The 25,139-nt window shown below is 41.2% G+C and overlaps 1 protein-coding gene and 1 long non-coding RNA gene across 2 annotated transcripts in view; both read left to right on the forward strand.

Annotated features, from left to right (window-relative positions):
• LOC117503844 (CUB and sushi domain-containing protein 1-like) overlaps positions 1–25,139 on the forward strand; it is a 2,069,078-nt gene that overhangs the window by 550,185 nt on the left and 1,493,754 nt on the right. The window lies entirely within an intron of this gene.
• LOC117526559 lies at positions 353–17,186 on the forward strand. Its single transcript, XR_004565327.1, has 4 exons — positions 353–365; positions 5,216–5,219; positions 5,843–5,849; positions 17,037–17,186. It is a non-coding gene; the product is annotated as an uncharacterized LOC117526559 (long non-coding RNA).

Raw genomic sequence — 25,139 nt, forward strand, 5'->3', positions numbered from 1 at the left:
CTGTTAAAAGGGAGTTTTTCCTTCCCACTGTAGCCAAGTGCTTGCTCACAGGGGGTCGTTTTGACCGTTGGGGTTTTACATAATTATTGTATGGCCTTACCTTACAATATAAAGCGCCGTGGGGCAACTGTTTGTTGTGATTTGGCGCTATATAAAAAAATGTATTGATTGATTGATTGATATTTAATGTTCAAACTGATAAACTTTGTTTTTGTGCAAATATTTGCTCATTTTGAAATGGATGCCTGCAACACGTTTCAAAAAAGTTGGGACAGTGGTATGTTTACCACTGTGTTACATCACCTTTCTTTCTAATAACACTCAATAAGCATTTGGGAACTGAGAACACTAATTGTTGAAGCTTTGTAGGTGGAATTCTTTCTAATTCTTGCTTGATGTACGACATCAGTTGTTCAACAGTCCGGGGTCTCCAATGTCGTATTTTGCACTTGATAACACATTTTCAATGGCTGACATTTCTGGACTGCAAGCAGGCCAGTCTAGTACCCGCGCTCTTTTACTACAAAGCCACGCTGTTGTAACACATGCAGAATGTGGCTTGGCATTGTCTTGCTGAAATAAGCAGGGACGTCCCTGAAACAGACGTTGCTTGGATGGCAGCATGTGTTGCTCCAAAACCTGGATGTACCTTTCAGCATTCATGGTGCTATCACAGATGTGTAAGTTGCCCATGCCATGGGCACTAACACACCCCCATACCATCACAGATGCTGGCTTTTGAACTTTGCGCTGGTAACAATCTGGATGGTCTTTTTCCTCTTTTGTCCAGAGGAAACGACACCCATGATTTCCAAAAACAATTTGTAATGTGGACTCATCAGACCACAGCACACTTTTCCACTTTGCATCTGTCCATTTCAAATGACCTTGGGCCCAGAGGAGGCCACATTTCTGGATGTGGTTGATGTATGCCTTGACTTTGTATGGTAGAGTTTTAACTTGCACTTGTCGATGTAGCGATGAACTGTGTTAACTGACAATGGTTTTCTGAAGTGTTCCTGAGCCCATGCGGTAAGATCCTTTACACAATGATGTTGGTTTTTAATGCATTGCCACCTGAGGGATCGAAGGTCACGGGCATTCATTGTTGGTTTTCGGCCTTGCCGCTTACGTGCAGAAAATTCTCCAGATTCTCTGAATCTTCTGATTATATTATGGACTGTAGATGATGGAATCTCCAAATTCCTTACAACTGAATGTTGAGAAACATTGTTCTTAAATTGTTAGACTATTTTTTTCACGCAGTTGTTCACACAGTAATGATCCTTGCCCCATCTTTGCTTGTGAATGGCTGAGCCTTTGCGGATGCTCCTTTTATACACACAATTGATACTCACAATTAGTGTCCTCAGTTCACAAACGCTTATTGAGTGTTGTTAGAAGGAAAGGTGATGTAACACAGTGGAAACATTCCACTGCCCCAGCTTTTCTGAAACGTGTTGCAGGCATCCATTTCAAAATGAGCAAATATTTACACAAAAACAATAATGTTTATCAGTTTGAACATTAAATATCTTGTCTTTGTGGTGTATTCAATTGAATATAGGTTGAAGAGGATTTGAAAATCATTGTATTCTGTTTTTATTTACCTTTTACACAACATCCCAACTTCATTGGAATTAGGGTTGCAGTTATAAACTCACTACCTTTGATTATTTTTATCTTTCATATCCTGAGTGGCAGAGCTCTGTGTAGGCTTAGTTGTGTGATATGGACACCAGTCATATGATTTCCCTGTATGTGACTTTCATTACTATAGCAACCATTGTGGATTGGATCCCAAATGAGGATTGCAGCATGGAAACAAAGATCAGATTTGGTCACTTGCCAGAGTTGGTGACAGAACAGATCTAACTGGGGCATACAATAACCTGGAGGAGGGCCACAAACTGCTGTTCAAGAACACAACGTAAATGCATTACGGCTGAGGCTGCCATTGCGTTCCCTTTCACAGTGTATTCCTGACTGTGTTGGGTGTTGGTGTGTGTGTGTGGGGGGGGGGGGGGGGGGGGGGGCATGAGTGCGCGTTTTATTTTCTGATGTCCTGCTTTGCAGTGTGTTGAGAATCGTGACGAGTGTAAGAATCGGCTAGCCTGTCGCGTGAGATGCATGTGCTCAAATCCATGGAATCTTTTAAGCCCCGTTTACACATAGACGGTAAGAGCTCCCGGAAGCATCCCGGAAGAGTTTTTGGCCATCTTAAGGATCAAACGCCGTTGTTAACGCCGGCACTAGGGGGCGTGGCTTAGTTCCGGCTTTACCAGGAATCGTCGAAAAAATTATTCAACATGTCGAATAATTCTGGGAGAGCTCCCGGAGAATTCGCATGATGACGGAGACAACGTGAACAACGGCGTTTGATACTTTTCACTTTTCAGACGGGTCACACTCATCAATAACGTCAATTTAATGTACAATGGTTCATTTTAGGTCAGCTTGGTGTATAAATGTCATCATTCCAGGTAATGATAGTTGTCAGCTGGCCGTAAGAAGCAAGTTAGAGACAATAAAATAAGACAGCTGATTTCACTAAAACAGCATACAGCCTGGCCATGCTTTCATCGAGGGGCCAGTCATGGAAATCTGAATTCTCGCCTTCCGATTGGTCACTTTGCCAAAGTGACCTAGCACCAACCTTGGGAATAATTGAGAATTTGCTTTGGGAAAAGTGACAACGCTGATATTTATTCTTTAAAAAATTACAATAACAAAAAAAAAAAGTGTGGCACACGGCGCTGTCCGTGATGCTGAAAGCATAGATTCAGACAACTCATTTCACACAGTTATTATCATAAAACACAGTTTGTTTTTGAGGCACTGTACATTTCTGATGCAATCAGTAAACCTTTTGTGTCTATTTGACCCGCCAGAACAGCGCACTGCCTCCGAATTTACCTCTTTATAATTCAAAATAAACAAAGTCCCAAAACAAATGAAAAATGCATAATCTACGAAAGTTCAGTTTTAATCTTTTTTTTTTGCAACAATAACACAACATTCTGCAAGATCTCTTTTTAATAAACACACACAAATGTGTATTGTGCACACAAACTGGGGAAAAAGCCACCAAAAAAGCCAGCATGTAGGCCAAGTCCCTCCCTCATCATCAACCAGTGAAGCCAATGCTGATGCCATGAAGTGAATTAAATGCATGTCTTACCTTCAGAAGACTTTCAAGCAGCGAGTGTTGTTACTGAACCTCCTGAGAACAGTGTCCTTCCACTCAGTTGGGCACTTATTTGTTAAGTCCCTCTCAAATACAAGCTGCACCAACTGGGCCTTTTTCTTGTGGAGTATTACTCATCTGTGGTTCAAAATTGTGCCTCAGAGCGGAGAATGAGTTCTCACACATGTATCTGCTTATGAAATCTTCCCTCGTTCTCTGTTGCATTTTCCAGTTACGGAAACACACACTCATGAAAGCATCCATTGTATCAGACCAGCTGCGGTGGCTGCTAAACTGCCAGCAACAAAAACAAAATGCTGCACTGGCTTTGATGCGGTACTCGAGCCAGTCTTGGTTGTGATACCAAGTAGCGACAAATGAATGCTTCCGTCCGCTGAAAATGCTGGCAGGGTACTGCTGCTGCTGCTGTAAAACAATTTGGTTGGGCTGGTCGGTCACAAGGTCATCTTTTGGTGTTTTTCCACAGGTAGCACTTGGGCTAGCAGGTGCATTGCGGCTGTTAACGCCGCTCCCTCTGATGTTCCTCAGAGGGAGCGGCGCTACGGTCGGGAACAGGTGCTTTTGCTCCCACTTCAGTAGATCGAGCTGGTGGAGGCCTAGAGGATGCAGCACCATGTTGCCAATTCCTTATGTCCATTTTCTGACTGCTGGAAATGCTGTTGTAGTATGATCGACTGACCACACTTTTTTGAAATGACGAATCAAATCAGAAGGTCACAGGTTAAGCGCCGGACCAATGAGCATACGTCTCCACATCACGTGACACGAATATTACTAACAAACGCGTCTTTATTTAAAATTTAATTATTAATTTTTACGCCATTTACCAAGGATGATTTCACATTCAATAAGATACACTTAAATAATTAATAAAATATAAGTTTGGCACAAAGGCTTGGCCTGCTTGTGGGTGAGTGAAGGGGGAGGCACAATAACTCATTGGGGGGGGCATGCCCCACGAATGATCCCCCATGATGCCGATGCCGTCACTTGCTGTGTATATTATATGGACATTCAATCTGTGAGAACAGATTTGAATCAGATTTGAAATAAATCTGACTAGTATGCTGCCCATGGGGATTCACAGGCTGTAGATTGGGTAGAATGGGTTGTTTATAAAATAGGTAGCTGACATTTTTCAAGGGTGGTATTAAATTCTGCAGTTTCTACAATGATTTGAAATAGCGTCTGTGTCCAGAATATCAACATCCATTGTGCACTTTTGTTACGTAATATCCATAATTTGTCCAAAAATATTAGTCCTATCAATGGTGCATTTTGGCAGTGGGGACTTACTTTTTCTTGTGCGTCACTAATGTTTTGACAATGACAGTCCAACACGACCTTTAAATAGGAATCTAAAATCATTCTCAGTTAACTTGGAAAAACAGTTAGATAGTTCAAAAATAATTCAGACGATGTAGTCCGTGATACTTCCAAAAAAAAAAAAAAAAAGACTTCATGTCCTTCCTCAGTCCAGTGAAAAATCACATCAGAAATTTGTTCAGGTTTTCATCCTAACAGCTCTTCATACCTCCAGATGGCTTACAGCTTAGTGGATTTGTTTTTTGTTTTTTTTTGTGTGTGTGTGTGTGTGTGTGTGTGTGTGTTTGAAGAATTAGCACCGTCAATTAGCTTGTTCAAATATTTGTCCATCAGCAAAACAATCTCCGCTGTATTTAGCTAAACTCCACTAGTGTGTGTGTGGGTGGGGTTCGCAGTGAGGAATGGTACAAAACGTATGGAACCAAATTTGTACAGTAAATGGACCAATCAAAGTGCCAATCAAATGACTAGGATCCACTCAGCTAATATCCATAGTTTCTCCCAAAATATTAGTCCTAACAATATTCCATTTTGACTGAGTTCATCCTTGACACAAAATACATAAGCATACGGCAAACGCCAGCTTTCCAAAGTTTGTCTGTGAATGAAGTTATACACACGTCCCTACTCACGCACACACGTATACACATACACACAGGCCACTTGACTTTTAATATATAGTATAGTTGATATACCACCCCTTGCTGGAATGGCTTGTGAGTCCTGAAATTAATGTTCAAAATCCATTGTTCACTGTTGTTACCCAATATACACTATTTCTCAAAAAATCCCTAATTTCTCCAAAAAAATGTGCGTCCTATCAACTTTTGATTTTCACCATGTTCATCCTTGACCCAAAATACATAAGCTTACCAGACGCCAAATGTCAGCTCTCCCCAGTTTCTCCGTGATCAAAGCCACACACACACACACGCGCATACGCACACGCATACACACTGCAAAAACTGATATGTAAAAAAACAAGGCTTGCTTAAAGAAGATTTGACTTCATTTTTGTCTAAATAAAAAAAATAATCTCGTCAAGCATTTTTTACATAAGAAAAAAATGTCTTGTTTTGGGAAAATGTATCTCACTTTTTCTTAATTTTTTCCAGTTAATACCAAGCTGTGTTTAACAAGTAACAAAGGAAGGCAATGGATTTCAAATAATTCAAGCAAAGGAACAAGATTCTTTTACTTATCATAAGACAGAGCCTAATCTTAAAATAAGAATGCTGTCTAGTCTGAAGGCCCATTTTGATTATTCAGTGCCTAGACATTTTGCTAGTTTTGAGCATTCTGACCAAGTAAATCTGTCTTACGCCTTCGCAGATTTTTTTTTTTTTTTGCTTAATACAAGACAATTTGGCTAGATTTGGCTCTCAAAGCAGACATCCTGTGGAAATAACCATTTTTTTTTACAACATATAATAATAATAATGTGATCATTTGCACAGCATTTTTTTTTTTTACATAATTCTTTTTTATGCACATTTTTGTCAAACTTCTCACATGCCCCATGAGGACAGCCCACTTACCCCCAGTGGTACATGATAAATAAAAGCCTGCTCTGCAGTAGCAATGCACTGCATTAGTGCTTTGGTCACATGGGTGTAAATTCAATAAAACATCATCTTTGGAGGACCCACTGAGATGAAACAAGTGACCTGTGATAATGCTGGATTCACTGTTCGAAAAACAATGTTGTGTGGCCCAGTGAGATGTGGCGAGATGCAGGCTCCCTGTATCCTGTTGCCCCCCTCTTGTTCTTTACTACTGCTCAGACAAATTGGCCCCTTTGAGATTTTCTGGTGAGATTTTGTGGAGTTTTCTCAAAAGTTGCAACCCAAATTACATTTTAATGTTGGCTATTTTCACAATATAATTCTCATAATTGGCATAAATTGTGAGTCAAAGAAAAAAGGCATGATGAAGCAGCTATTTGAGTGGTCATACTGTATAATAGTGTCTATAATTAAGTTGATGGAAAACTAAGCCAAAGAAAGTGTGCTTGGAGGCTCACACTTGAAATTTTTTGACATGAAAAAGTTCAAATTTACCCAAATGAAAATGTGTTGGCAGGTTTTATTCTTGATTTAAAAAATTTAGTCAACTGAACATTAACATATAAACAACAAATAACTTGCTAAACATGTTGGGTTTGTGATTATTTTGAGGAATAAAGATAAATTGGCAGACTGGCATTAGATCTATTCAAAAGGAACATGTCTCCACTCATTTCCATTTAGTTGAAGTCAGGTGAAGGAACATGCACTGGTTCCACATGTCACCACGTCCACCACACGACAGAACCATCTTGGGTCCTAAATGGGAACTACCAAGGTAGACACCGATGTCTACAGTAAAACTTCATGATGGACAATGAAATCGGGGTGTGAGGTTGTACTTTATACATACTTTGACACTCTTTAATATGTTTTTTTACATTAATATGAATTAATATTTAGTTTATATTAGTAATTCAAGAATTTTATATTAATGGCCTGAGAAAAATATACAATATATATATATATATATATATATATATATATATATATACAAGAAAAATATACACCGGATTGCAGACTGCGCTGATCAGCACAGCATGGGGTATTCAGCTGGAGGTGCTCAGATTGTGCATGTCGTTTCAGGTTGTGGGTATGTTAGCTATATAGCCATGTAACTGCAGGCAGGCAAACTCTGACAGTAATTAAATCTTTCTGTGTGAATATTGGATGCCACATTGCATGTTGAGCAGCAGAGTATCTCCCCACAAGACAACCGGTCAGTGCGTACTTCCCTGCTCCTTTCAGCACAAGCACAGAAAACTACAAATAACATAGAAATAAAGACTCACCACCTTCCTTCATTTGTACACTCTCTGGCTCAGACATCTGAAGTATATATCCCTAATGAACAAATAAATATGTATTTTCATTATAGCAAGGACAATGGAATTAGTATGTGTAGTGTGTGGGGTGGGCATGGCATCAGGGTGCTGGCTGCACCTTGTCTTGTCAGTCAGCCATCAGTGATGGATTCTTTGATGTTCCAACTGTCCAACCCTAATTCCCACCTCTCAAAAACATTTTCTGTACCCACTTATTCCAAATAAGGGTCACAGTGGAGCTGTAACCTATCCCAGCAGTAATTGGGCAAGAAGCGGGGTACACTCTGGACAGAGTGCCAGTTTTGCAGGGCCAGATATGGAGGTTAGTTGTTGGTTTGTTTGTCCTTATATAATATTACTGCAAAAAAGTAAAAAAAACAAAAACAAAACAAAACTGACTGATGCTGATTGACTGACTGGTGGATGCTGGGTACCCTTTGAGTTGTTCTTACAGTGACACTGTCACATGATGTTGCTTTGCAGCTTGAGATGATTTGACAAAGAGCCAACATACCATCTCACACAGGTAAAGATAGACAGATAAACAGATAAAATAAAACAACAACAAAAATGATCCAGATAACTAAAAACAAACAGCTGGTTGAGGAAGTGAATTCTAGCTATAGTGACCTCGCACTAAAGGTCAAAATCCAAAAGTGAAATGAAAAAAAAAAAAAAAATGCACACAAGGGCACACAGACTGACAGCCATTCATCTGTGTTGTGAGGATTTGTGCGCTTGCTCAAGGGCAATAGGTGACATTTGATGTGTGCGGTAAGAAGTTTGGCTTCCCACTGATTCTCCTGTGTCCTCGAGCAAAACCCTGCTGTGCAGTTTCTTTTTGCAGTGCCTGTTTAAACTGTCTGTCTACTAAAATGAGGTTGTCTGTCTGTCTCGGCCTGTGTACACAGGTGTTTGTGAATCTGTAGCTCAGTGAGTAACATATTCTCCCAGGGGCAAAATAGCTGTAATTTCTCATCAGAATAAAATCTGTCTGTTGGAAGTTTGCTCGAGCCGGTGAAAGCAAATATCTCCTTCCACTGCTCTTATTTAGAAATCACTTTGGTCCAGCCATAAACAGTTTAAAGGAGCTGTATAAAACGTCTTAATTACTGATTGTAAGCATGGCACAGCATGGCTGATTGCGTTTGTTTCTTGGGTAGTGCATAAAATGTTTTCTCGACAATCAATCCGAATTATACATAAAAGTGCTTCATATAAAAATAGACTTCATCACATGTAATATTTTGCTTTCATATTGTCTTTTTTGTTGTTAAATGCATATCTCCTGAACATCTCTTTCAGATTTAAGACAAATTTCTCTGGGTTCTCTGGGTTTAGTGTATTTTACAAAATCATCCAGTGGTGTTTGCATGATGGAATAATGTGAATGAATATGGTGTTTAAGCATAGAGAATAAACAATTAAAAATACCAATCTCCCCTTTGGCTATCTTTGTCTCCTTTTATCAGCAATTAAAGCACACAGCCCTGTGTGGAAACAAAGCCAGTCAGTTTCAAACAAATCTCTCAACAGTGCCACTTAACAACACAGCCTGTTTTCTAGCACTTCTCATTTGCTGTGTTTGTATATCAGTGTGGGAAATTTTCCTTATAACAAAATTAGGTTGGTCAATGTTTTCAGTTATGTTCTAGATCATGAACTTAAGAGGAACTTAAAAACAATAAGCTCCGGTAATAATGGGACATAAAAATGCTTTACTCATGGAAATGTCAATTGTCAAAGTGTGAGGTTTATCAAATATTCTCAAGTAGACAAAGTCTGGGAGTATGCCCATTGCTACATCCACCACATCATGAAACTGGTCTGGGTCCTGATTGACAACCACCCAGACAGCCAACCAGTCCATCTCCACCACACAAAATTAAGCATCTATCTGCAACCCCCAGGTCAAACTCTGGCATCCGCATGGCTTGCTTCAGCTGGTGGGATCCTCATCACTGAGGCACCTTCAGCCTGAGTTATGGCCAGAGGAATGTGCTGCACGACTAAAATACCGTGGCTGTGGTTCCCTCAGTGATGCTCCTCATCTGAGTCTCCCTAAGTAGCCACTCAGTTGACACAAAGCCATTCCAGCTGAACCCAGTGAACTTCTGAAAAGGTGTAGTACCAAAGAGTTCTAGTTGTTGTCTTAGGTTACTGATTAACATTCAAGTCTTATAACCATGCAGTAAAAGAAGAAGCACTGCGACCCAAGAAGACTGCGACCGTTGTCCTTCTGCAAAGATATTGGCATCACCAAAACCTCTGTCCAGTGATCTCATGACTCCATGACACATTACCAGATGTATCTTGATCTCAAAGGCCAAGGACCCAGAGATATGAAAGTCACTGACAAGATATGTGAATGATTCTACACCTATAACCCTTTTGACTCAAGGAACTAATTGAAAGTGTGGATCTTAGTCTTGATTCATGACAATTGCAAACCCAGGCACTGTGACTCCCCAATCAGCTTCTCAAGTGCTGCAATCATCCATCCATCCATCCATCCATCCATTTTCTTCCGCTTTTTCCGGAGTTGGGTTGCGGGGCCAGCAGCTCAAGCAAAGCCGCCCAGACCTCCCGATCCACACACACCCCTGGCGGAGGCCAACGTGCATTGGAAACAGGTTTGACTTACTACCGGCAATGCGAACCAAGCGCCTGCTGCGGTCGTACAGGGACTGGATAGCCCTTAGCAAACGACCGCGGACCCCGTACTCCCGGAGCACTTCCCACAGGGTGCCCCGAGGGACATGGTCGAACGCCTTCTCCAGATCCACAAAACACATGTGGACTGGTTGGGCGAACTCCAATGAACCCTCGAGCACCTGATGGAGCGTGTAGAGCTGGTCCATTGTGCCGCGACCAGGACGAAAACCACACTGCTCCTCCTGAATCTGAGGTTCGACCATCGGTCGAATTCACCTCTCCAGTACTCTGGAATAGACCTTACCGACGAGGCTGAGGAGTGTGATCCCCCTATAGTTGGAACACACCCTCTGGTCTCCCTTCTTAAACAGAGGGACCACCACCCCGGTCTGCCAATCCAGAGGCACTGTCCCCGATCGCCACGCGATGTTGCAGAGGCGTGTCAGCCAAGACAGTCCCACAACATCCAGAGACTTAAGGTACTCAGGATGAATTTCATCCCCCCCAGGAGCCTTGCCACCGAGGAGCTTTCTAACCACCTCGGTGACTTCGGCCTGGGTAATGGATGAGTCTGCCTCTGAGTCCCCAGTCTCTGCTTCCTCTTCGGAAGACGTGACGATGGGATTGAGGAGATCCTTGAAGTACTCCTTCCACCGCCCGACAACATCCACAGTCAGAGTCAACAGCTCCCCACCCGCACCGTAAACAGTGCTGGTGGAGAGCTGCTTCCACCTCCTGAGGTGTTGGATGGTTTGCCAGAATCTCTTCGAGGCCGACCGATAGTCCTCCTCCATAGCCTCCCCGACCTCCTCCCAGACCCGACTTTTTGCCTCTGCGACCGCACGGGCTGCGGCATGCTTGGCCTGCTGGTACCTGTCAGCTGCCCCTGGGGTCCCACCTACCAATAAAGATAAGTGGGACTCCTCCTTCAGCTTGACGGCATCCCTTACTTCCGGTGTCCACCTCCGGGTTCGGGGATTGCCGCCGCGACAGGCACCAGAGACCTTGCAACCACAGCTACGAGCGGCCGCATCGACAGTGGAGGTGGAGAACATGGTCCACTCAGACTCCATGTCTCCAACCTCCCCCGGGATTTGGGAGAAGCTCTCCTGGACGTGGGAGTTGAAGACTTCGCTGACAGAGGGTTCCGCCAGTCATTCCCTGCAGACCCTCACGATACGTTTGTGCCTGCCAGGTCTGACCGGCTTCCTCCCCTCCCAGCGGATCCAACTCACCACCAGGTGGTGATCGGTCGACAAATCTGCCCTTCTCTTCACTCGAGTGTCCGAGACACATGGCTGAAGGTCAGATGATACGACTACAAAGTCAATCATCGACCTCCGGCTCAGGGTGTCCTGGTGCCACGTGCACTTATGGACACCCTTGTGCTCAAACATGGTGTTCGTGATAGACAAACTGTGACTAGCACAGACGTCCAACAACTGAACACCACTCGGGTTCAGATCGGGGAGGCTGTGCTTCCCGATCACCCCCCTCCAGGTCTCACTGTCGCCGCCCACGTGGGTGTTGAAATCCCCCAGGAGAACAATGGAGTCCCCGGGAGGGGTACTAGATAGTGCTCCGACTGGGGACGGGTACTCTGCACTGCTGCTCGGCCCGTAGGCCGAGACAACGGTGAGAGACCCGTCCCCGACCCGAAGGCATAGGTGCTCCTTTGCTGCAATCATGGAATGGAAAACAATGCTGCAGTCATGTATTCCATTATTTCAAGAAAGATCACAGCATCAAATCCTTGACTCATGTATAATATAGCACTTAAAATGAGGTGCAATAGTATATGGTGTATACAGCAGGTAAAATAAGTGTTGAACATGTAACCATTTTTCTCAGAAGCTATATTTCTAAAGTTGCTACTAGCAAGAAATTTTCACCAGTTTTCTGTAACAATCCAAGTAATCCATGCTATGCCATGCTAACTGCACCATGCTACAAGTAGTGCCACTGACCCTATCCAAATGCAAAACTAGTAAATAATTAGAAAAGATGAGAGAGAAAAAATGTCAGTGACCTCCATCTGTACAACCATTCCTGTTTTTGGGGTTGTCTCATTGTTGCTCCACTGGTGCACCTGTTGCTAATTTCATTAACACCAAAGCAACTGAAACTGATTAACAACCCCGCCCTGCGCTGCTTAACAGAGTCTGTTCCTCGAGTTATATTTTTGACAGTCATATGTGGAAAAAGTACTGTGTTTGCCTCGGGCAGCACGGTGGTTTAGTGGTTAGCACTAGTGCCTCACAGCAAGAAGGTTGTGGGATTGCTTCCCACCCTTGATGTGTGGGTTTCCTCTGGGCACTCCAGATTCCTCTCACAATCAAAAACATGCTTATTTAGGGTCTGCTCCTTTCTCTGCCCCTGACCAAGGCAGTGTCTCTACATCTGTAGTTGGTCCCCAGGCACCAGTCTGTGGCTGCCCACTGCTCTTAGTGGTTGGATTGTGTGTAACTATAATTAGGATCGGTTAAATACAGAGGACAAATTTTGTTGTATGTATACGAGGTCTATTAGAAAAGTATCCGACCTTATTATTTTTTCAAAAACCATATGGATTTGAATCACGTGTGATTACATCAGACATGCTTGAACCCTCGTGGGCATGCAAGAGTTTTTTCACGCCTGTTACGTCATTCGCCTGTGGGCAGTCTTTGAGTGAGGAGTCGCCCACCCGCTCGTCGATTTTTTTTCATTGTTTAGGAATGGCTCAGAGACTGTTGCTTTGTTTGATAAAAATTTTTTCAAAACTGTAAGGCACAACTGAGTGGACACCATTCAATAAATTCAGCTGGTTTTCGGTAAAAATTTTAACGGCTGATGAGAGATTTTGGTCTGGTAGTGTCGTTTTAAGGACGGTCCACGGCGCCTGACGGCGATCTGCGCTTCGAGGCGGCAGCGTCTCGCCGTTTCAAGTTGAAAACTTCCACATTTCAGGCTCTGTTGACGCAGTAAGTCGTCAGAGAACAGAGAACTTTCAGAAGAAGTCGGCATGAGGAGTTTATTCGGACATTCCATTGTTAACGGTCATTTTGTAATGAAAGAACGTGCGGGCAGAGTCGCATGTCGGGCCGGACCCGACCGCGGGGGGTCGCGACAGGAAAAACACCTCCGTTGGAAATCTTAATGGGCAAGTTGGAACATGCCCAAGCTGTTAAACAATTTTTCAGTTACTCACTTGTTGAAAGCCATCAAAAGCCGCCTGAATTTTACAAATGGTCTTCAACACGGAGGTGTTTTTCTGGTCGCGGCGCACACAGATTTGCGTCGTCGTCACGGAAACGACTGTGAATTTGCACGCACGTTCTTTCATTACAAAATGACCTTTAACAGTGGAATGTCCACATAAACTCCTCATGCCGGCCTCTTCTGAATCTTCTCTGTTCTCTCACGACGTCCTGGGTCAACAGAACCTTAAATTAGGATGATTTCAGCTCGAAACAGCCAGACAACGTCGCCTGGGAGCGCTGCGCGACGTCCCGCTCCGTGGGAAGTCCTTACACCGACAGAAACACCCCATAATCTCTCATCAGCCATTAAACTTTTCACAGAAAACCAGCTTAATTTCTCGAATAGTGTCCACTCGGATATTCCTCACAGGTCCAGAAAAAATTTTGATAAAGCAACGCGCGCCGTCTCGAGCAGCGTGTGAAACAAAGGAATTCAGCCGAGAGGGCGGGACCACATCTCACTCAAGGCCTGCCCACAGGGAAATGACGTCACCGACACGCGTGAAAAAACTCACGCATGCGCACGAGGGTTCAAGCATGATTGGTGTAATCGCATGTCATTCAAATCCATATAGTTAAAAAAAAATAATAAAAGGGTCGGTTTATTATCTAAGAGACCTCGTATATGTATGTTCAATGACAATAAATGTTCTATTCTATATCTTTGTGTTTTTATTCTCATTGTTCAACCTAAGAATGCCTAAACTCATTATCCAGAAATTTGAAAAGGTTTTCTTTCAGTTGCTCCAAAGAAAATGAGCTCTAAATCATATTAATAATCCTTTGCTTTTGGTATGTTATTTATGTGGAAATTCCATAAAAACACCCTTAGGTCAAAAAGGGTGACAAAAGTGTTTGCACATTCTCTCTATCTCTCTCTCTCTCTATATATATATATATATATACATACACACACATACATACATACATACATACATACATACATATATATTAGGGGTGGGCAAAAATAAAAAATCTTAATTGCATTAACTCAATGACTTTCTGTGATTAATCATGATTAATCGCATGGTATATGTGAAACCCAAAAATGAATTCAAAAGCCGCTTAAAAGCAGTTTTATTTGAGAATGTAAATTAACATTGCATATATTTGAAAATGTACATTTCAACTGCAACACTCTAATGAAATCAAATATAAAACCACTGGCAGGTCATTTGTTATCCTGTTTCATATCAAAATGAGAATCTGTAAAAATAAATAAATAAACAGTAACCATTGAGGTGGTACCTGAGACTTGTATAGCTTTGGTGAAATGCAAATTCTGCATTGCAATGATTACAGATAACTTTGCTTTTCTCCAATGCGCCATCCTCGGGGCTGGATCCAGAGTGAAAATCTGACAGATGCATTTTTGCCCAATGATAAAATAAAAATCATACGCGTCTTGTTATTCAATAATCCTCATTCTTTTATTTGTGTGCAACATACACTGTCACACTTCTTTTAATATATTTATTATACTTCATGGACCATAGTGAACACTTATTTGTATAAATATGATGTCCCCCCTCCCCCCCAAAAAACACTATAACAAAAATTGACTGTAAACAGGATCAAATTTATTGCCCAAATCTTTCAATTATACCTGAATCTATATATGATTTTTTTTCAACTGATAAAATCAATAACAATTTGACTGCATGTATTCTTAATAATATATTGAGATACAGACAGTTCACAGAAGACATTTTCCATTGATACCAATCAAAATTAGAAACAGTCCAGCAGGTAACAATATTCATGTCCATGACTAAATATACTAAAACAAATACATCACAATTGTACACATACCACAATGTGATATGTGTACAATTGTGATGTATTTGTTTTAGTATATTTAGATTTTGTTGTGATTTGGCACTGTATAAGCCGATTAAATTGAATTGAAAAATTGAAAAAAACATTTTAGTCGATTGAAGTTTGTGTGTGTCATTTTAATTAAAGCAGCAATTCGTTTTGAAGTTATTAATTCCGACCGGACTCTGTCTCAGCAGAGAGCCGCGCAGCATTTGAAGCTGTGACAATTCCTTTCAGACATTGGCATGAATGTCTTTCCATATATCTGAGCTGAGTTCTTACAGCTGCTGTGCTTCACTTCAGGATGTAATTTGAAAAGAAAATACAGCACGTTTCATTTTGGGAGGAAAAAACGTTTTAATCGATTGTAGTTTCTTGTCTGTATTACAACGTTTGGAAAGAGGTGTCATTTTATTTAAAGCGGCGATTAATTTTGAAGTTATTAATTCCGACCGGACTCTCTCGGCCACGCAGCGTTTCGAGCTGTGTGAACGGAATGGAGGACGACTCTCGTTTGACAGCAACAAGACAAGAGTCCCAGTTAGTGACTTTAATTCACACAAAAGTGACTGATGATATTTTAATGGCTTTGAGAGGGGTTAAGAAGCAGACTTGCCATTTCTGAAGAGCAGTGAATCAAAGAACCAACGAGCTACTGGAGCGAAGCATTGCTTCAATGGTTCATGGTTTCAAAGTGGAGCTGCGCTGCAGAAACGGTGGATTACAGACCAAACCCTGAATATCCGACTTTATTTGTACGTCATATGACTCTGAAACTCGGAAAAATCCGTATAATTTACGGACTATAGGTTGACATGAAAACCACCGAAAAGTTGTGTTCACCGCAGGGACACGTTCAGCACTATTCGGGATTGTTCAAGATTTCTTTTTACCAATGACGAACGATGCGTAAAAAAAAATTGACCGATGCAACTGCATCGGTCCAAACCGGTCTGGATCCGGGCCTGATCCTGTAGAACTTTGTACCGAAAATGTCCATTCAAAATTTCGGTGTCTTTCTGGATTTTGTTTTATTGTGCATTGCATAGCCTGTACTTTTCTCGATCCTCGTGTTGTTTCTGTGTGAACTCAGCTATCAGCAGGAAGCAGCAACAGAAGCTCACTCCCGACTGACGCTTTCAAAATAAAAGGCAACGAACAACAGTCATAAAAGGCTAAAAAAAAAAAAAAAAAAAAAAAAAAAGGAAAAAAACCCGCAGCGTTAAGGGGAGGAACAAAATTGTCAGCGATAATGACCTCAATAATTAACACAGCGTTAGCGCGTTAACGTTGCCCAGCCCTAATATATACACACACACACACACACACACACACACACACACACACACACACACACACACACACACACACACACACACACACACACACACACACACACACACACACACACATCTTAAATCAACTAGGCGTATGATTTGTCATATTCATTCACTCTATATTACTTTGAGTCCCATTGATGCTCATACTTATTTCCGGATACTGTAGCATGAAGCAGATGGAGGTTTACCACATTCCCTGGTGCGGGCTAATGCAGTTGACTTCCCCAGCCAGGATTGGTACCCATTTTGGTACCAGGATTGGTACCATTGGTATCCAAGAGGCAGCTTAAATCATAACTGTACTATCCCCAAGTGCAGAACCTCGTTTGGACAGTCAGCCTTTTCTTACAAAAGCTGTAAACTCTGGAACTCACTGCTCACAGATATTAAGGCCGTCAGCGAGTTGAAAATATTCACCTTTAAACTTAAATCTTGGCTTAAATCAAACCAAAACTGTACCCACCAGTAAACATATGAGAATGAATGAATGAGATGAGTGAGATGAGAGTTTGAATTGCACTGTTCTATTTATTATTGATGTTCAAATGCAAATTAAGATGTTTTTTAGGTCGTGTTAGAGTAGAAAAGCCTAACCAGGGACGGGAGTTGTAAATTAGCACTTGTTGCTATACTCTGTATGCATCACATCAGCTACAAGCTTTGATTTGTAGCTATGTCTGATTGTATTGTCCCTGTCAAATAAACTAATAAATAAATAAATAAAGAGCTGGGTGGACTGGGGCAATGCAAATGTCATACAGTTAATTCTGCATTTACAAAAGTGGTGGAAAACCATGGCATTTGTACTTGTCACATCAGGTCTTGTGCCATTCATCACTGCATTCAGCATACTATGGAACTACCCCAAGACCTGATTGACAGCTACTGAAGCACACCACCACCAATCCATCCCTATTTCAACAAAATTTGCATGTATCTGCTGCAATCAGGTGACCCCTTGGCCTTTTTCTATTTGTTGGGGTACTCAGCACTCTGATGCACCTGTGTGCTTAATCATGCTCAGAGACATGCACTACATAGCCATTGTAAAGTTCCTTCATCTTCTTCCTTGTTTCACTCATGGTGTGAATGAGTGAAGCTGACTTTCATTGCAAAATAGCTTTTCAGCTGACACTGAAAGCCATTCATGGACCAATTATCTTACATGAGATTGAATAGAGTTTAATGGTCACAAATGTTTGTAAATCTTAAAATCACACATTTGTCCTCATGGATATTGATATTATAATAGTCAAGTGGCCTCTGAGTGCGTGTGTGCGTGAGTATGGCTTCAATCGCGCAAAAAAATGGGGAGAGCTGACATTTGCCATTTGGATTGCTTATGTATTTTGGGTCAAGGATGGATGCTGTGAAACAGAAAGTTGATAGGACAACTATTTTGGTGAAATTAGCAATTTTAAAGAACCAGCAGATAATAGCTGTGCTGCAATGCATCATGGAAGTTCAGGTTTTAAATGTGATTGTGGTTCATGTTAGTTTAACAGTATTCTAAGTGTTATTGATGTATTGTGTTTTTGAAGTTGAATTGGTTTAGTGAGTTTACATAAGTCTCATGTTACTATTACCATGAGTGACTTAAGTTAAATGTTGCTGGTACCATGAGTGCTGCGTTTGATACTGTGGATCATCATATTTTCCTCGATAGGCTGGAGAATCACTTTGGGATGACTGGAACTGGCATGGTGGACGTCATACCTGTCCAGTCGTTTTCATTGTGTTTTGTACAATAACAGTACCTCTGATCTTAGGGACATGAAGTTTGGGGTTCCGCAGGGATCCGTTTTAGGCCCCCTGCTTTTTTTTCCCTTTATATAGCACTCCCTGGGAATATACTGCGGTGTTTTGGGATTGCCTTTCATTGCTATGCTGATGATACTCAACTGTACATTCCGATAACTGCTGGTGATCTTACATAAAATCATTAGAAAATTGCCTTGCATCAGTGAGAAGTTGGATGTCTAGTAACTCTGATAAGACTGAAATGATGGTTCTTGGTCTAGCAAGACATCGGCATCAATTTGACCAGCTAGCACTTATCTTAGGTTCGTGTGTTATACATAATATGGATAAAGTGAGGAAACTTGGGGTAATTCTTCATCCTACATTGTCATTTGACCTCCACATTAGAGACATTACAAGGACTGCTTTCTTCCATCTGTGAAATATAGTGAAGATTTGTCCCATCCTGTCTATAGCTGATGCTGAGACTCTGATACATGCATTTATCTCTTCCAGATTGGACTATTTCAATGCATTATTTTCTGGTTTACCGCAGTCCAACACTAGGGGTCTTCAACTGGTTCAAAATGCTGCTGCCAGACTTTTGACACGAAGCAGAAGGTTCAACCACATTACACACGTTTTGGCATCCCTTCTTTGGCTTCCTGTCTCTTTGAGATCACAGTTGAAGGTGTTGTTACTGGCCTATAAAACTGTTCATGGGCTGGCACCTGCCTACTTGGCCGACCTGGTTGAGCCCTAAGTACCAGCTTGGGCCTTGCGTTTGCACGGTGCAGGACTGTTGTGTGTCCCTAGGGTGAATTAAAAAGTCAGTGGGTCACAGAGCCATTTCCCTATTGTGGAACGATCTGCCCGCACATATACGACAGTCAGACTCTGTGGAGATTTTTAAATTTAAATTGAAGACGCATCTTTTTCCCTGTTTTATTACCAGTATTTTATGTTGTTGCGTGTTTTCTTTTATTATTTATCTTTTTTTTTTTTGTTATTTTTGCTGTGTTCCTTTAATCTTTCAATTAATTTTGTTTTGGTTTTTTAAGCTGTGTTGTGTGAAGCACCTTGAGGTGACCCCGTCGTGAATTGGCACTTTATAAATTTATAAATTTGAAATTTGAATGAGTGAAAACTGATGTCTGTTGGATGTCTTCTGCGACCATTGTTTCTGCTTGTCGAAAATTAGAAGCACCTGCTTGCGGCAAACTGCAGAAAAGGCACTGCACATGTGTAGCTTTGATCACAGAGAAACTGTGGAAAACTGACATTTGCTGTTTTGTATGCTTATTTATTTTGAGTCAAAGATGAATGCTGCCAAAATGGAATGTTGATAGGACAAACATTTTGGAGAAGCTACAGATATTAGCTGACAACACTGAACGGCAAGCAATTAGCTAACAACACTGAACCTGGCAAGTCATTATATTAAAAGCGTGGGTGTGGTGAGTATGTTCAATGTAAGTACATCATATAATTGTAAATATGTTAAAAATACATGGATGACACAAGAAAGTGGAAAAAAAAAACATTTCCATAGTGGTCCATTTAATATGATAGCAAGAACCTAAACAAGTTATAAAATATATTAAGACAGTAAATTAACATAAAAAAATTATATAAGTAACAGAAAATAAAAGGATTGAGTTTTTCTAAAAATTGTTGTGGTCTAAGGTTATAAAAAAACATTATGGACTCACACGCCATTCCAACTCATTATACAAACTTTGCTTATGTTTTTTTTTTTTTTAACAAACCTTGATAAATGTCAGCTAACTATTTCATAAACACTACCCAATCTAGAGCCCATGCATCCCCACAGGCAACATGGTTGTCGTGTGTGTGTGTGTGTGTGTGTGTGTGTGTAAGGCTTCAATCATGCAGAAACTGGGGAGAGCTGGCATTTGCCGTTTGATATGCTTATGTATTTTGGGTCAAGGATGAACGTTGCAAAAACGGTAAGTTGATAGGACAAATACTCTTGGACAAATTAGCAATTTTAGCTAACCAGTAAACAATGCAATGCACCATGGGAGTTAGAGGTTTTGGTGCAGAAATGTTATTGTGGTTCATATTAGTTTAACAGTGTTGTTAGTGTTATTGATTTATTGTGTTTATGTACTTCAATTTGTTTCATTTGTTTAGTTAAGTGTCATGTTACTGGTACCATGAGTGAAATACATAGTGCGTTTGATGTTTGATGATCAAATCAAATCAATTTTATTTATATAGCACCAAATCACAACAAACAGTTGCCCCAAGGCGCTTTATATTGTAAGGCAAAAGCCATACAATAGTTACAGAAAAACCCGAACGGTCAAAACGACCCCCTATGAGCAAGCACTTGGCGACAGTGGGAAGGAGAAACTCCCTTTTAACAGGAAGAAACCTCCAGCATAACCAGGCTCAGGGAGGGGCAGTCTTCTGCTGGGACTGGTTGGGGCTGAGGGGAGAGAATCAGGAAGAAGACATGCTGTAGAAGAGAGCAGAGATCAATCACTAATGATTAAATGCAAAGTGGTGCATAGAGAGCAAAAAGAGGTGAATAAAAAGAACCACTCAGTGCATCATGGGAACCCCCCAGCAGTCTAAGTCTATAGCAGCATAACTAAGGGATGGTTCAGGGCCACTGATCCAGCCCTAACTATAAGCTTTAGCAAAAAGGAAAGTTTTAAGCTTAATCTTAAAAGTAGAGAGGGTGTCTGTCTTCCTAATCCGAATTGGGAGCTGGTTCCACAGGAGAGGAGCCTGAAAGCTGAAGGCTCTGCCTCCCATTCTACTCTTACAAACCCTAGGAACTACAAGTAAGCCTGCAGTCTGAGAGCGAAGCGCTCTATTGGGGTGATATGGTACTATGAGGTCCCTAAGATAAGTTGGGACCTGATTATTCAAAACCTTATAAGTAAGAAGAAAAATTCTATTCTGGAATTAACAGGGAGCCAATGAAGAGAAGCCAATATGGGTGAAATATGCTCTCTCCTTCTAGTCCCTGTCAGTACTCTAGCTGCAGCATTTTGAATTAACTGAAGGCTTTTCAGGGAACTTTTAGGACAACCTGATAATAATGAATTACAATAGTCCAGCCTAGAAGAAATAAATGCATGAATTAGCTTTTCAGCATCACTCTGAGACAAAACCTTTCTAATTTTAGAGATATTGCGCAAATGCAAAAAAGCAGTCCTACATATTTGCTTAATATGCACATTGAAGGACATATCCTGATCAAAAATGACTCCAAGATTTCTCACAGTATTACTGGAGGTCAGGGTAATGCCATCCAGAGTAAGGATCTGGTTAGACACCATTTTTCTAAGATTTGTGGGGCCAAGTACAATAACTTCAGTTGTATCTGAATTTAAAAGCAGGGAATTAGAGGTCATCCATGTTTTTATGTCTGAAAGACATTCCTGCAGTTTAACTAATTGGTGTGTGTCCTCTGGCTTCATGGATAGATAAGGCTGGGTATCATCTGCGTAACAATGAAAATTTAAGCAATGCTTTCTAATAATACTGCCTAAGGGAAGAATGTATAAAGTGAATAAAATCGGTCCTAGCACAGAACCTTGTGGAACTCCATAATTAACCTTAGTCCGTGAAGAAGACTCCCCATTTACATGAACAAATTGTAATCTATTAGATAAATATGATTCAAACCACTGCATCGCAGTGCCTTTAATACCCATGGCATGCTCTAATCTCTGTAATAAAATTTTATGGTCAACAGTATCAAAAGCTGCACTGAGGTCTAACAGGACGAGCACAGAGATGAGTCCACTGTCTGAGGCCATAAGAAGATCATTTGTAACCTTCACTAATGCTGTTTCTGTACTGTGATGAATTCTGAAACCTGACTGAAACTCTTCAAATAGACCATTCCTCTGCAGATAATCAGTTAGCTGTTTTACAACTACACTTTCAAGAATTTTTGAGAGAAAAGGAAGGTTGGAGATTGGCCTATAATTAACCTACTGTGCAATCAAGTCAGTTGAAGATGCAATCAACATGAGACTGCATTACATCCTTCAGCAGGGATGTATGTGAGGATCCTGTTTGTGGACTTCAGTTGGGTGTTGGGTGTCATCCTTGACATTCTCCAAAAAAAACAAACGAGCAAAAAAACAACAAAAAAAAAAACTCTCCAACCTCTCAGTGCCAGTTCCCACCTGTGAGTTGATCTTCAACTTCCTGATGGACAGGACACAGAAGGTGAGGCTGGGGAGCATCACATCCACCACACAGATAATAAGCACTGGAGCCCCTCAGGGGTGTGTGTTCTCCCCTCTGCTCTTCTCTGTACAAGCGACGGCACCTCAGAGAACCCCTCTGTTAAACTCCTGAAATTTGCAGATGACGCCACCATCATTGATGAGGCTGCATACAGACAGGAGGTGGAACAGTTGGTCCTCTGGTGTGGTCAGAACAACCTGGAGCTTAATCCACTCAAGACTGTGGAGATGATAGTGGAATTCAGGAGAAACCCATCATCACCCCCCGCCCCCGGTTCACAACAACAGTGTGCCTACTGTGGACACTTTCTGGTTCCTGGGATCCACCATTTCCCGGGATCTGAAATGAACCTCCCACATAGACTCCATCAGGAAAAAGGCACAGCAGAGGATGTACTTCCTCAGCCAGCTCAGGACGTTCCACCTGCCCCAGGAACTGTTCATCTTTTACACATCCAACATCTCATCTGTCCTGTTCATCTTCATCTCTGATTTCCCTTTGCCTCCAAACATGACAAGCACAGACGTAAACGAACTGTCAGGTCTGTAGAAACAAATCACTGGAGCCAGCCTGCCCTCCATCTGGGACTGGTCCAGGACCAGGAAGCGAGCTCGTAACATCTCTGCAGACCCCTCACACCCTGGACAGACAATGTTTAAACTCCTCCCCTCTGGGTGACGTTACAGAGCTCTGTACGTCAAAACAACCAGACACAGGAACAGTTTCTTTCCACAGGCCATCACACTGATGAACAGTTTAACCTGCCAAAAAACTCACTCATATTCCTCATGTACAACTTTAATCTGTCTGTCTGATTCTCCTTTGCACGCATTTTAATTGCGCATTTTATTTGCACATTTCTACTGTGAATTATTTAGTGTATATTTATACATGCCCGTACAGAGAGAGAGAGTGCAGTTCAACCCAAAGTCAACTTCCTTGTATTGTTGTAGATACTTGGCAAATAAAGGCTATTCTGATTCTGATTCCCTGTTGAGATGTTCCCTGCTGGTCTTCTGATTTCAGATGTTAACAGTGTTTGCAAGACGTTTTTTTTTTTTTTTTTTTTTTTTTACCTTCGACGTAGTAACACCCAGAGGCTGTGAACATCATGCTTGATTTGACTCTTTTAAGGGGAACGCCTAACACGTGTTGTTGAAGCCATCACTGGTAAACTGTCATCATCCATTTGCGATACATGTGAGATTTCTTTGGACTTTTTTCAGTGTATTTTTTCTTGATAGAATAGATTTCACTTGCAAAATTAATTTCTGTATAAACTTTACTCCGTCATCTAAAAATGATGAAAAAAAAATATAAAAAACTGACATTCTGATGTATGCAGAACAAAGTGTAACTGGTAATTGGAAGCTATATTATTCTTGAAGGGCAGATAGTAGGCTTCTAATTGGGGTAATAATAAAATAATTGTTAATAAAATAGGAATAATCAGATTTGCATGGCAGCAATAAGCTGCTGTGATGCTCACCATTTAAACGCAGAGGAACAGAAAAAACATTGATGGTTTTCAAGTCAGCATGGGAGTCAAGACCATAAATGGATGAGATGCATCTACTGGAACACTTTTTTAAAAAATATTCTTTACCGTTTTTAAAATTTCTATATACAGTCAGGTCCACAATTATTGGGACAGTGGCACAATTTGTGTAATGTTTCCTCTGTGCACCACCAGAATGGAGTTGAAACAAAATCATTAAGATGTGCTTGTGCAGACATCCAGCTGCAATCCAAGGGGTTTAAGGGTTTTTGGAATTGCAGTATTTTTCTCATATAGTCTCTTCATTTTTATAGGCCATATATAACTGGACAAACCAAATATAAGGATTATTGTTCATACAAGTCCTCGCATGTCACCCAGTTTTCCTTTGACCCATCACCTTGAATGCATCAGTATTTCTATGTCACTGAATATGTCTTGGAGTTTGTGTGAATAAATCATCAAGAGATGCAAACAGTATGGTACTTTGTGTTAAATTGTCTGGACTAGGCAAAAATACTCAAAGCCTGAGTAGCTGTTCAATTAAAAGACAAGTGAGGGAAGCTACCAAGAAACATGTAACCAATCCGAAGGCGTTATAGGCTTCTGTGGCTGTGATTGGATAAACTGTGCATCATGCCACTTTTTCTGTTGCACCCTCAGTCACCTCTTCATGGTGTTGTGGAACAAAGAAGGATTTTCACACAAGGAAACAGGTTTCACAATCAAACCACACAGTGCTGTAAAATCTCTAAACAAACTGAAATCACATTTTTTATCAATCATTACTACTGGGACCATTTACTGATGGCAGTCAGTAAACTTGTGCTCTGTTTAATTCTCAGTGGGGGGAGAGAGAGAGAGAGCGAGCGAGAGAGAGAGAGAATTAGCTTTACATTTACATCATTGACATCAAAAACAGGCTGAAAAGCTTTGACATGATACATTTCTTGCTCTTCTCTTGTTGTCTGATTTAGTTAATCAGTCTGTCGCACAGTGCCCCGTTCTGTATTTTACGATAAATGCACTATTTGTTGTCTACTAGGGCTGAAGAATTGTCAGCAGTCATGTTTGGACTGCAGTTGTCAAAGGCCCATTGAACTCAGTAATATGTTCAGCCCTTCAGCTGTTATCAAGTGACTGTACTCAAAGTGGAAGCATAAATTTTTAAGTGTTTCATTTT

This window comes from Thalassophryne amazonica, chromosome 2 (genome assembly GCF_902500255.1).
Source record: "Thalassophryne amazonica chromosome 2, fThaAma1.1, whole genome shotgun sequence".
NCBI lineage: Eukaryota > Metazoa > Chordata > Actinopteri > Batrachoidiformes > Batrachoididae > Thalassophryne > Thalassophryne amazonica.